At 46.5% G+C, this 11,678-nt stretch overlaps 1 pseudogene across 1 annotated transcript; it reads left to right on the top strand.

Annotated features, from left to right (window-relative positions):
• The first annotated feature begins 1,694 nt into the window (after nucleotides 1-1,694).
• Nucleotides 1,695-4,426, top strand: LOC309808777 (elongation factor 1-alpha-like; annotated as a pseudogene). The gene is made up of 7 exons: nucleotides 1,695-1,838; nucleotides 2,023-2,183; nucleotides 2,692-2,972; nucleotides 3,096-3,246; nucleotides 3,510-3,766; nucleotides 3,927-4,140; nucleotides 4,269-4,426. The product of its transcript is annotated as an elongation factor 1-alpha-like (transcript).
• Nucleotides 4,427-11,678: the final 7,252 nt, after the last annotated feature.

Here is an 11,678-nt window from a genome sequence, read left to right as displayed (position 1 = left end):
TGTATTAGTGTAATTCAGCATTATCTTGCTTCACTGTGGTCTGCGCTACAGGGAGGGCGGGGATCTGACGTGGAAAGCAAATGTCCCCTAAGGGAGAGCAAGTGAGCAAGGCCATTCTAGCACATGGTGCGGGGGGAGGGGGGAGGGGAGGGGGAGGGCTGGGGGGGCGCTCTGCTGCTTCACCCCACCCCCCACCCCTGGCTTGCAGCTCCAGGTTTTCACATTGGATATGACAGCCCTGGAAGTTCTCCCCACAAAAGTATCAAAGAGCATATGTAAAGTTAGTTTTTAATGCAGTCTTAAAGGACAAGGGAATATTCTGAAATGGGGTTTGGAGGCTAAAACATTTAGAATACATGTGAATATATAAGAAAATGATTGTGGTGGTGGCCTCTGGGGAGAGGAACTGAGAGACTGGGATGGGGATGTATAAATCCTCTTATACATTTTGGATTTTGTATCACATTTTTAAAACAGGTTTTTTTAAAATTGAAGTACAGTTGATTTACAATGTTGTGTTAGTTTCAGATGTACAACAAAGTGATTCAGTTATACATATTTTTTTCAGATTCTTTTCCATTATAGGTTATTACAAGATATTGAATATAGTTCCCTGTGCTATACCATAGGACCTTGTTGTTTATCTATTTTATAGGTAGTAGTATGTACCTGTTAATCCCAAATTCCTAACTGATCCCTCCCCCACCCTGCCCCTCTGGTAACCATAAGCTTGTTTTCTATGTCTGTGAGTTTGTTTCTGTATTGCAAATAAGTTCATTTGTATCATTATTTTAGATTCCACACATAAGTGATGTCATATGATGTTTGTCTTTGTCTGACTTACTTCACTTAATGTGATCATCTCTAGGTCCATCCATGTTGCTGCAAATGACACTATTTCATTCTTTTATATGGCTGAGTAATATTCCATTGTATTGTACCACATCTTTTTTATCCATTCATCTGTCGATGGACATTTACGTTGCTTCCATGTCTTGGCTAGTGCAAATAGTGCCTCTGAACATTAGTCACCCACCATCTCTTCATCTGAATATCCAATCGGTCAGAGAAGAAGTCTGTGAAATTGAATTTGGGGGAGGGAGTAGCATTTCCTAAACCAGTTCCAGCTCTGGTGTCAGCTTTGGAAGGTCCAGTGCTAGGTTTAGAAAAGCAGGAGGCAAGACAGCTATTCACTATCATCACAGCTGCTGCAGCTCTTGCTGGATCGAATTTGGTCCTTTTTCTCTGGAGGTAGGGACTTGCAAGGGGCAGGGAAAAACTGCAAATTACAGAGTGTCAGGGTTTCTTGTACAAGAAGTGGGCCAGGGCTGGGTAGTGCGGTGGGGTGTGGTGGAGGGATGGGTGGGGTGGACGGATGGGAGGGATGGGGAATGCCCAACATGTTCCGGGGAAGGCCCACACAGGAGAAAGGATGGATGGGCCAGGACTGCTTGGAAGTACCAGCTATGGCCCTGGGATCGTGACTCTTGCCAGGGCGTAAGCCTGGCAAGTCGTTTACTTTTCAGTTGATGCTACCATGTCCCAGGCTCCGGGCTAGGCTGTGAAGTGGGGAGGGGGGTGCTGGGCAGGAGCAGAGTGGAGGGGAGGAGAGGAGAGAGGCAGGCCTGGAACGCTGTGGCCTCACCCGCCCCGTGCTCCCCTCTAGCAGTGACTGAAGGAAGGAACCCACCGCCATGGGCAAAGAGAAGACCCATATCAATATCATTGTCATTGGCCACGTGGACTCTGGCAAGTCCACCACCACCGGGCATCTCACCTATGAGTGTGGGGGGATCGATAAGAGGACCATCGAGAAGTTTGAGAAGGAGGCAGCCGAGGTAAGGCACCCACGCGCGGTGTTGGCCTCTAGGAGCTGGGGTGGGGGGATGGATGTCCTGCTTCTCGGTGGGTCCAACGCAGACAGCAGGGTGCGCTGTGAGGTCTAAGGCACCAATGAATTCCCTGGGATAGGTCAGTCTGCTCGCCATCAATGTGCTCTACTCACTCCCCACCCCTCCCCAGATGGGTAGGGGCTCCTTCAAGTACGCCCGGGTGTTGGACAAACTGAAGGCAGAGAGAGAGCGTGGCATCACCATCTACATCTCCCTGTGGAAGTTTGAAACCAGCAAGTACTACATCACCATCATCGATGCCCCATGAACATGATCACGGGCACCTCCCAGGTAAAGCAGCCCATGTTCCCAGGGCCCTCCCTTTCGGATGGGGGTGGGACAGGCGCAGAGGAAGGGAGGAAACTCAGGCTTTATTTCTGGGACTCTGGGAAGGAGGGTATCATAAGCCTTAGAAGGTTTTCCTCATCCATGCCAATCGTCAATTCTCAAAGAACCAGAGGAGGACAGACTCGGTGAGGCTCAGATACGGGCCCCCTTTCAGGCTGGGGCAGGGGCCAGGTTTTCTGATGCCCAGACAAGTAGATCACTTGGGGTCCGTCTGGGAGGAAGGAACTAAAAGTTCATTTATGGGACTAGGTGAGAGTTTAACTGGGAGGCAGGACCTCTGTGCACAGCAGTAACCAAGGGACCCACGAACTTATCAACTTCTGGGGAGCATCCCGTCCCCGAGCTTTCCAAAGGGACCCGGGACTGCCCGAAACTCTAGCAGGCTTCCCAGCCCGGCCGGCGCCCCCTCCCCTAACTAAGCCCTTGACCCCGTGGTGTCTGTGTCCTGTAGGCCAACTATGCAGTGCTTATCGTGGCCGGCAGCTTAGGCGAGTTCAAGGCGGGCATCTCCAAGAACGGGCAGACCCGCGAGCACACGCTTCTGGCCTTCATCTTGGGCGTGAAGCAGCTGATCGTGGCCATCAACAAGATGGACTCGACCGAGCCCGCCTTCCAGGAGATCACGGAGGAAGTGAGCGCCTATGTCAGAAGATTGGCTACAACCCTGCATCCGCGGCCTTCGTGCCCATCTCGGGTTGGCACAGCGACAACATGCTGGAGCCCAGCAGTGACGTGAGTGCAGGCTGGGTCTGCGGGCGGGCGGAGTGGGTCCTGGTCCTGGTCCTGGTCCTGGGGTGAGTGTGCTGAGAGCAATGCCCCAGGCTCACCTCCACTACGTTCTGCATCCTCCCGCAGATGCCCTGGTTCAAGGGCTGGAAGGTTGAGCAAAAGGAGGGAAACACCACCCAGGTGACACTGCTGGAAGCTCTCGACTCCATCCTCCCACCCACTCACCCCGTCAACAAGCCCCTGAAGCTGCCTCTGCAAGACGTGTACAAGTTTGGAGGTGAGATGACAGGGCTTCTTGAGGAATGAAGGAATTGAGAATGAGGTCGGGTGTCTGACTTGCCAGGGTTCAGATCCTGACTTCTGAGCTGTGATAAAGTGTAAAGCCCCCAGCGTTTCCAAATTATCCGATACACAGAAGAAACAGCCAGTCCTGTAGGTGGCCTTGGTCCTTGAGCCCCAGGACCAAGGGACTCCCCCAGAAGCCAGTTGTCACTGGGTGGGTCTAGAATCTTTCTGAGTGCCCTTCTTCCCATTGGACAGGCATTGACATTGTGCCCTTGGGCCGTGTGGAGACCGGCTTCCTGAAACCTGGCATGGTAGTCACCATTGCCCCCAGCAACGTCACCACTGAGGTCAAGTCTATGGAGATGCACCACGAGGCCCTGCCCGAGGCCCTGCCCAGTGACAAAGTGGGCTTCAGCGTGAAGAATGTGTCTGTGAAGGACATCTGACACGGCAACGTCGTCAGAGACAGCAAGGACGAACCCCCGATGGAGGCCAGCAGCTTTGTGGTGCAGGTAGGTGCCCAGGAAGCCAAGGGCCTTGGTGCTTGGTGGTGATGGAAATGCTTCTTAGAAATTAGCCCCAGTTCAGCAGAAGCCCCAGGTTGGTTGAGGGTTGGCCCCAGATCACAGGTGCCATCCGATCTCTTCTAATTCCATCCTCCTTCCCTGCCAGGGGATAGTCTTGAATCACCCGGGACAGATCCATGCTGGTGCTGGACTGCCACATGGCCCACATCTCCTGCAAGCTTGCTGAACTGAGGGAAAAGATTGACCGGTGCTCAGGCAAGAAGCTGGAGGACAACCCCAAGGCCCTGATGCAGCCATAGTGCAAATGGTCCCCAGCGAGGCCATGTGTGTGGAGACCTTCTCTGAGTACCCACCTCTAGGTGAGCCAGGGACTGATGGCTGCTGAGTCCTGGGAAGGAAAGCACCTCTGACTGAGGCCAAGAAGCCTTTCCTTTTATGCCTCTTTCTAGAAATTTCACTCTTTCTTCCTCCTTCCTTCCTCCTCCAGGCTGTTTTGCTGTGCAGGACGTGAGGCAAACAGTGGCCACTGGAGTCATCAAGGCAGTGGAGGAGAAGACAGCCTCTGCGGCCAAGTTCAGCAGTGAAGACCAGCAAGAAATGAAGTGTGTCCTCGTCAACCTCCACTCTATGAGATACTTCTATTGACAGAATAAAATTAATAATAAAACTTAAACTAGCTGTCTTGGTTTCTTCCAAGGAGGAAAGCATCAGGTTAATGAGGAAACTCTGGGTAGATGAACAACTGATTTAAGGCCCATAGGCTTCAAAGTTTTATGCTCTGGGTGGTGAACACAATTCAGGGTCTTACCTCCTTCTCCCACCCAGGGCTCTTTCCCATCCTCTTCCCGTTTCCCTCGAACCTAATCACCTCTGGCTGGTCCTCTCTGTGAGGAAGAGGAATTGTTTTGGGATGTAATTAAGTGTATTCACAGTGGAATAGGGTAGGATCCAAGTGCCAATAGGCTAGTTCAGTGCTAACATCCCTCTCACCCACCCTCAATTTCATATAGATATATTTTTCTTTTTTTATTAAAGTATAGTTGATTTACAATGCTGTGTTAGTTTCAGGTATACAGAAAAGTGATTCAGTTACACACACACACACACACACACACACAAACATTCTTTTTCAGATTCTTTTCCATTGTAGCTTGTTACAAGATACTGAATATAGGTCCCTGTGCTATACAGTAGGCTCTTGTTGTTTATTTATCTTATAGATAGTAGTATCTGTTAATCCCAAACTCCTAATTTATCCCTCCCCCACCCCCTTTCCCCTTTGGTAACCATAAATTTGTTTTATATGGCTGTGAGTCTCTTTCTGTATTGTAAATAAGTTCATTTGTATCATTTTTGAGATTCCACATATAAGTGATATCATATGATATTTGTCTTTCTCTGTCTGACTTACTTCACTTAGTGTAATAATCTCCAGTCCATCCATGTTGCTGACAATAGCATGATATTCTATTTATGGCTGAGTAATATTCCATGGTATAAATATACCATATCTTCTTTATCCATTCATCTGTTGATGGACACTACGTTACTTTCATGTCTTGGCTATTGTAAATAGTGCTGCTATGAACATAGGGGTGCATGTATTTTCAAATTAGAGTTTTCTCCAGCTATATGCCTAGGAGTGGGATTGCTGGATCATATGGTAGTTCTATTTTTAGTTTTTTAAGGAACCTCCATACTGTTCTCCATAGTGTCTGTACCAATTTACATTCCCACCCACAGTGTAGGAGGGTTCCCTTTTCTCTGCACCCTTCCCAGCATTTATTTGTAGATTAAATAGGTTTTAGAGGACCTAGAGGGCATCTAGTTGAAGATGAGATAAAGGCATGATTTTTTTTAAAGGAATCCTTGACGACTGTTTATCTGCCTCTCCCCTAGACCTCCCTGAAGTCCTCTCACAGGGAAACGACCCATTCGCCTATTCCCTCGTTTGCACACAGAAGTGGTAGAAGAGTGGAGGGCATGTGTGGCTAGTGTTCTTCATACTCCTTTGAAACATTACTCATGGGTCTTCAAATAAAAACCACTCCTTCAAAGCTCTTGCCCTCCAGGCAGTAAATGCTAATATCTACATTTATTGAGCTTTTATTAAATGTACAGCGTTCTAAGTGTTCTGTACACGTAATCTATTGTATTCCCATTTACAGACGTCAATGCTGCAACAAGAGAAGCTAAGTGACTACATGGCTATTGTGTGCTAACCTTGGCATTCAGATCTAGGCTTGTGTCTGAAATCTATGCTCGTAATCCCATCCCAACCCTCCCTTCTCCCTCTGCTTTCTCCCTGTGTCACCTCCTGTCACCTCGACATCCACTGAAGAGTTTTCCATGTGACATGGTATTTGTAGCCTCCCCTTACCTCACCTTCATCCTGGAGCGAGGGAAGGAAGCTAGAAAGGGCAGGTAGGGAAGGTTAGAAGGCCACTCCAGGTGGGGGCAGGGGGGCAGAATTTAAACCACCGGGGAAAAAATAAGCATCAGGAAAATCCAAGCACGGCCTCTTCCTCATTCTCTGTCACCACATCCTCCCCCCAACACACACACACACACACACACACACACACACACACACACACACATACACTCATAAACACAGACACTAATGCCCTGACAGCTATAGATCCCACTGTTGAGAAGTTTGCTTCTTTTCTTCCTAGGCCCTGAGGTTTCAGCTTTTTATTTCATCTTTTGTCAGGAGCATCACTAAAAGACTCACTGAAAAGGATGCTAGAAAGACCTGCCTGGTGGTGCCTGCTGAGTCGACAGAAAAGAAGCCTTCATCCTGTGGGGAGGCACAATTCCTAGTGGAACAGGGCATGGAATTGGGACACAAAGGCCAGCCACTCATAGGCAGAAAAAGGAGAAGAGCGGGATCCCGGGAGGTCAGAAGGATAGAGAGGAAAAAGGACAATGTTTTTTCTTTCTTCAAAATTCCAAAGCAATCAGAGAAATAAGAAAGTTAATCATCTTCCTTCCCTCGCCCCCTGGCTGATCAGTGGCCTGAAAATAAATAGCTGAATTACTGTCCTCTGTACCATCCACTAAGCCATCACAGTGAAAAAACAAACTACAAGCAGAGCCTGTGTTTCGGGAAAAGAAGAGAGAATTCATCTTTGGTTTTCAAACTCAGAAGTGGTTGCCATAGCCCTACTAAGGGACAGAGAGACAGACAGACACAGACACACACACACACACACACACATACACCCTAAATAGGAAAAGAATCTAGGTAGGTGTCTTTGTGTCTTTTCAGTTTCCTACAGCTTGTATCCCAGGCAGGAAAGATGTTGTTTCAAGTTCTGACAGGGGACTACCTTGAAAGAGAAACTCTGAAGGATTTAAACTGCTTTCTGAATAAGGCAAAACTCAAACTGTCAACAAGATTTATATTATTTTTTTTCTTATTTTCCCCCACTCTTCTATACTTTTCTTTTGCTTTTCTCCCTTGATGCACCCCTGATCTTTTCCTTTTTTCTACCCTCCCTCCCTTTCTTCCCTTCTTCACAAAAACTATAAAGACAGAACAGCCAATAAGAGTGCTTTCACTGTATCACAGTGTTTGGGGAATTAGGAAGAATAAATGTCATGTCTCTTTAGAAGACTGACAGCCCAGAAAAAAATCTCAAATAAGAGAACTGGAGCAGAATGCCGGGAGCTACCAGAGAACAGCTCATAACCAGTGGGATGAGAAGAGATGCATCTTTGGGGCTGGTTTTACAAAATCAGCTGCACTGATGGTAACTTTGACTAAGGTTAGCACCATAAGCACAAGGCCAAACCTGCTGCAGTTCTCAATAAATATTACTTCATTAGGATATTTTGATGGAACATTATGCCACTGTTTTGCAAACCAGTATGACCCTTGTGTCAGAGACACAGTGGCAAAAAGGACCTGGGTAATTGTAGAGATGTCATTTCTATATGTTTGAGCATCCACGTGGAAACCTCAGGGGGTCAGTAAAGAAGCTTGCATTAGGAATCAGGTAAAGCCAATAACACCTACTGTGTGCCAAACCTATGTAAGCAAGTTTGCAGCCCCTGCCCTGGAAGCCTCAAAGTCTGCTGGGGAAGTAACATTTATATATATAAATATATATATATATATACACACACACATAAATCCAACGATAATGCTAAGAATATATATGGAAGGATTAATTCTGCTTTAATGAATAGAAACAGCTTCCTAAGAACCTATAGCCTCTACTTTCCTCTGCCCTCACCAGCTACCTTCCTTTCTCACCTCTTGGCTCCCATCTGTGCACATATACCCACCCAAACGTTGACCTGACTCCTGCCAAGATTCCTCACCTCTCAGAACTCCTAGTCTGACCCTGACCTTGACAGCTGGGAGTACCTTGGCCCTTAGTGATTCTCCAGTCCTCTCACTTTTAGCCTATTTCTGACCAGAAAATTCACCCATTCACTCCTTTGTTCTTGCCTAGACTTTTGAGTCCCCTGACTTCTGTCTGTTCCTGTCCACTGATATCCCACTCTCATGGGTCTTTGGCTCACCCCCAACTAGTGATCTGGTTAATGCCCAGGCCCCAAATGTTTCCTACTTTACCCTCCCTTTGGCCTGATGGAGTCCTACTCTGTGTCTTGTTGAGTGGAAGGTCAAGATTCTTGCCCCAGCATTCTTGCCCCAGTTAAGTGAGTTACATTATAATGATGGAAAAAAGGGAAAGTGGTAGATTTCCTCTTGCTATAATGTATTATCCTCATCTAGGTGAAACGACCCAACCAGTGCCTGTAAGGCTTAGGATCCATAAAAATGTTTCTGTGGCTTTAAGAGACCAAATAAGGGGTCCTTATATCAGAGTGAGCCTCATCCCCTTCCTCGTTACGAAGTGAAGTAAGTCAGAAAGAGAAAAACAAATATCATATATTAACACATATCTGTGGAATCTGAAAAAATTTACAAAGCAGAAAGAGAGACACAGATGGATATGAGACACAGACAGAGACAGAGACACACGTATGGATACCAAGGGGGAAAGTGGGGGGGAAGTAAATTAGGAGATTGGGATTGACATATAAACACTATTGGTACTATGTGTAAAAGAGGTAACTACTGTAGAGCACAGGGAACTCTACTCAGTGCTCTGTGGTGACCTAAATGGGAAGAAAATCCAAAAAAGAGGGGATATATGTATACATATAGTTGATTCACTTTGCTGTACCGCAGAAACTAACACAACATTGTAAAGTAACTGTACTCCCATAAAAATTAAAAAAAACAAAAATTGAACTGCAGAACTCCACAGAAGTTGGCAAGTATTATCACTACCTTCAAGAGCTCCAAACAGTGCTGTGGCTAAACCCTCTCATTGTCAGGAGGTACCCACATGCTGGGTTTATTACAATCTGCTTCCTTGTGTGTCTTGGGTCTGCAGGAAGAGGGAGCAGTGGAGAGCTAACAAAGTGGACAGCCCATGCCAGTTGCCTCTCTTCTCTTTCTCTTGATCTGTATGCCGGATGTGGAAATACTGCTCCTACTTTTCTGGCGGGGCTGAGGAAATATTGTGGGCCTCTTGGATGGAGGCAGCAGCTTACTTACCTTCATACCCCCATGTTTAGGCCAGAACCAGGCACATAGTAACAGCTTGATTAACGTTTGATGAACACATGGTGAGGACTCTGCTTTACTACACTTGGAATCTTCTAGTTCAATGTTCCTTCAATTAACACTTCTTGGATTCAATTCAAACATCATTAACAGAGGTTAGGGGACCTTCCTGAAATGTTGGCTTAGGAGACTCACAATGTTTAACTGAATCAATGATTCACCTTCTGCTTAAGCAGCATATAATCTTTGGCCCAAAACAAATTCATTTGGATCCAGTTTACTCTGGATCTTAAGGTTTCCTTTCTCCAGGTTGGCGTCACTCAGCTGTGACCCTCAGTCTGTTATTGAAAGGCTGGAGTCTCAGGTTCAATGAAGGTTGAGAGCAACCAGTTGAAGGCAATTGACTAAGAATTTTGCCTTTGGGGACTTCCCTGGTGGCGCAGGGGTTAAGAATCTGCCTGCCAATGCAGGGGCACAGTTTCGATCCCTGGTCTGGGAAGATCCCACATGCCACAGAGCAACTAAGCCCGTGCGCCACAACTGCTAAGCCTGCACTCTAGAGCCCGCGAGCCACAACTACTGAGCCCGCGTGCCTAGAGCCCGAGCTCCTCAACAAGAGAAGCCACCGCAATGAGAAGCCTGCTCGCTGCAACTAGAAAAAGCCTGCGCTCAGCAACGAAGACCCAACGCAACCAAAAATAAAATAAATAAAAAGAATTTTGCCTTTGGACAAATTTCAAACATTAATGTAGACATTTATACTGTGTTTTCTTCTAACATGGTCGGAATACTAGCAGAGAGATGCAAGTCTCTCCCACCCCACCCCTCACTGGGGTAATTCTGAAGCACTTAATTGTAATCTTAAATAACAATGATGACTTGGCTATGGCTTTTGGAAGCAGTGGCAGTGCCTGAGAATCACTTTCCCTGAGACTGAAACCCATGCAGTGTTGCTTGTGCACGTGGGGCTCACTGAAGGTTAGTGGAGCCAGCACCCAATCCAAGGGGAAAATCTGCTATATTTCCCTCAGTATCCAAATCCATTCTCCCAGAGATCATGCCAGGATTCAGGGAGTTAATAAGGTGTTTCCTAAACCCCTTAATGATCTCCCAGTCACAGGGCTATTCCCTATACAGTTTGGTCTAAATTATCACATCTGCTTGGCAAGACTTGGCTGCTTCCTAGTGTAGACTGACTCCAGGTAAAACTGTAAAGATGTCTAAGTTTGTCTTTGTGACCCCCAGCTCAATTTTCTGCACTTTCCCCTACCCCCTCTGTGCCACCTCCCTCTGCCCAGCCACCCTTGAGGTGCCCAGGCCCTCGGGCACAAATTCTCAAGAAAGGCTTGACAATTAATGTGACTAGATTTCCGATTCTATTTCCTATTCTAAAAAGTGTTCTCTGTGGAATGAAAGTCTTTATCCCTCCTAACTTGGAGTGGAGGGATGGGGATTGATGTAGCCCTTCCCCAATACCTTTCAAGTTCAACAAATGTATTCTAAGCACTTTGCAAAGGCCGAATAGTGTGGGGCAGTGATTCTCAGCCTTCACTACCAATTAGGGTCACCTGGGAGGCTTTTGCAATATACCAATGTCTTGCCCGTACTCCAGTCCAGGTAATCAGACTCTCAGCAGGGGTTTTTTTGTTTGTTGGTTGGTTTGTTTGTTTCATATTCTTTTCCCTTATGGTTTATTACAGGATATTGAATATAGTTCCCTATGCCATATAGTAGGACCTTATTGCTTATCTATTTTGTAGACAGTAGTTTGTTTTAGCTAATCTCAAACTCCTAATTTATCCCTCCCTCCCCCTTTCCCATTTGGAAACCATAAGTTTGTTTTCTATGTCCGTAAGTCTGTTTCTGTTTCATAAATAAGTTCATTTGTGTCGTATTTTAGATTCCACGTATAAGTGATATCATGTGATATTTGTCTTTCTTTGTCTGACTTGGTTCACGTAGTATGATAATCGCTGGGTCCATCCATGTTGCTGCAAATGTCAGCCAGGGTTTAGAACCACCGGCATGGTGGGACACACTTAGGCTATGAAACTGACAGATGTAGGTTAGATCCCAACCCTGATACTTACAAGTGGCATGATTTTGAAAGAATTACTTAACTTTGGTATGTCTCAGTGCCCTCATCTGTCAAATGAGGTAGTAATACCAATCTCACTGAGGTGTAGGGCAGTTAAATGACCAACAGAGCACCTGACCCATAATAGGGATGCTGGAGCTTTGGTTTCTTTCCCCCACTCTGCCAGACCTTGAGAGAGATACCAGAAATCACACAAACAAAGGACCAAG

This window comes from Mesoplodon mirus (assembly GCF_964341445.2).
Source record: "Mesoplodon mirus genome assembly, chromosome: 7".
NCBI classification, from domain to species: domain Eukaryota; kingdom Metazoa; phylum Chordata; class Mammalia; order Artiodactyla; family Ziphiidae; genus Mesoplodon; species Mesoplodon mirus.
The sequence above is the reverse complement of the archived record's forward strand: the minus strand, read 5'-3'. Positions and strand labels throughout refer to the sequence as shown.